This window comes from Trachymyrmex septentrionalis, unplaced genomic scaffold (genome assembly GCF_001594115.1).
Source record: "Trachymyrmex septentrionalis isolate Tsep2-gDNA-1 unplaced genomic scaffold, Tsep1.0 scaffold213, whole genome shotgun sequence".
In the NCBI taxonomy this organism is placed as follows: Eukaryota; Metazoa; Arthropoda; class Insecta; order Hymenoptera; family Formicidae; genus Trachymyrmex; species Trachymyrmex septentrionalis.
The window spans coordinates 721,287-724,067 of NW_017305321.1; positions in this window are offsets into that span (position 1 = coordinate 721,287).

Here is a 2,781-nt window from a genome sequence, read left to right on the forward strand (position 1 = left end):
AAGAGATAATAAATAAATTGAATTTCTTTTAAGAGTTAACCGTAGGTCTGTTCTTTTTAGCTAAAGTTCTTGCATGGTTTGTCTTTCTTCCTTTTCTCTCCACGTTGAAGAAAAAGAGAAGAGCTGAACCATGCAAGAAATTCAGTTAAAAAGAACAGGCCTCGTGAGTTGTGTGCCATAGTCCGTTAGATTTAAAAATATAAACCAAACAGATACATAGTGTGAATGGTTGTAGTACTGAATGCATTCAATCATTGAAGTTTCTGTGAAGGCTTCTATAGTTCTCTAATGTTCCAGATTTTATAGAACAAAATATTGTTGTTAGAGAAATAAAATATTTTAATTTTAATTTAAAAAGGAAGAATTAATTAATTTAAGTTTAAAATTAGATTAAATTAAAAAACCAGAGACCGGAAATCAACTACTAGGGAGCCAGTCAGCAGAATCTGCAATGGATGAGTCACAGAATCCACAAATTATGAACAATAATCAGGCGACGGCGACATCTTCTGAAGAAGACATGAAGAAACAGCAGAATGTCGAACAAGTTATGGAAAATAATAGTTCTCAAGAATATTAACCGTGAGAAAGCTAAAAAATGTGATAGAAAGATGAGACATCAAGTGTGATTTGGTACATTAAGTTTTTTATATTAAGATTTTTTGTTAAGTGAGTTAAAGTTTTCAATATTTTATTTTATAAATTTAAGCTGCGAAATAAACTTTGTGTAATCATAAATTCGTAGTTTGGAAAGTTATATGTTCGCTATATTATAAAAATGAAATAGTGATGATTTCGTTGTAACCAAAATATTGTTTTGTTTAGAGGATGATCTTGTATAATTGAAATTATTCGATATTTGTGGAAATTTATTTTAGTTCATCAAATTATACAATAAAATTAAATTTGGGTTTAAGATTATAAATACTAAAAGTCAGTATTAACAACTTCACAAGGAGATAGTTGTAGCTATAACTTATAGCTTTAAAAATTTTTATTTTTTGTTTTGATAAAATTAATAAAATTCTTAATTTTTACTATAACTCTAAATTCACAGAATTTTTAGTCATAAAAATCCTCAATTTCCATCACAAAATTTAATTTTTTTACAACAAAATTTCATCATAAAGTTACAATTTAAAAGTTTCCAGTTAATGAAAGAGAGAGAGACTTAAATTTATTATAACTATATTCAATTCTAATCATAAGATTTTTAATTTTACCACAGTTTCATTAATTTTACCATATAAAATTATAGTTTTTTTGGGTTCCAGTTATATAAATATAAGATAAGATTTAGTATAAGATTTTTTATCGAACATCTATTTCTTGTTACACACATAAAATTTCTATTAACGATAAATATCTCTGTTCATTACGGGGCAGAGCGATACTTTCTTCCAAATTCGTTGCAAAAATGCGTCGAATGAACTTGATCAACATAAGTCCCAGCACTGATGAAGCGCCTGACATTTTTTCATGTACTTATTGTCGAAAAATTAATATTTTTTCTTTATATAGTCATCTCTATTGATAAACTCGGATGATAATATCAAAATGGTTGGTAATATCATCGTTCTTCACTTATCGTCGGATCCACTTGATAGTCACGAAAATTTTCCCAGGAGCAGTCCTCTTAATAATGTCTCGTCGGTGTCGAAGACATTTGGAGCTGATCAGAAATCGGAGCTGATTAGAAATCAGAGCTTTCATGTCATATGATTCATTGATTCATGATTGACCACCACTATCAGATTATCGATTGTTACTGACGAGAGTACCTTATCTCGCATGATGTACTTCGCAATTGTAATGTAGCAAGTTATTAAATCATTTCCACTTGTTTTCTCATGATCATTCATCATGTCGGCCAAGGTAATCCTTTTAACATATATCAAAAGACATGATAGTATTTCGCTCCAAGTTCGCAAGTTTGCACATTAATATAAATAATAATGCATAATTATATATATGTGTGTGTGTGTGTGTGTGTGTGTGTGTGTATGTATATATATATATATATATATATATATATATACAATAATAAATCTTACAGTTGTATGTGGTGAAAGTGGAGAGTTGTAGATACATTTATCTTGTTTTTTATTCATACATATCTTAGAAATATAAGTGATGTTATTTCCTCTGCTGATTATTCTTTTAATAATACAAAGAATATATATATATATATATATATATATATATATATATATATATGTATATAAAAACTTCCAATTGGAAACGATAAAAATGGAGAGTTATATACACTTATCTTGTTTTATTCTTAATAATTATATTTTTACTAATTAACATAATTACATTTAATAGTGTGATAATATTTTAGTTATCATTTTTGTAATAATCGTTAACAATATTCTGTTTCTTATTTCAGAGCGAAGACAGCAAGGATGATAATCTAAATAGACAAGGCTCATTCAGGAAGCTTGTACCAGGAAGCAATCATGGAGATTCTCCATTGAGCATGTCTGCGAAAATGATTGATAGACCAATTGTGTGGCAAATCAACAAACAACATGCTATTTTCTCACAGGAATACAACATTTTGTCTGAGTAGTAAGTTTAGTAATGTTATCAGATGTGTATGAAAAGATAGCTGATTTTTTATGATATTTTTTAGCAAGATGTGGTGTTCTCAAGATTTAAAGGGGATTTATGTGATACCATCTGCTTTGAATGCTTTATGTAAGTATTGCTAAAGACTATATAAGTTGTATTTAGTGTATCCGAAATTTGGCATGCAATTTTCTGTGATAACTTTAA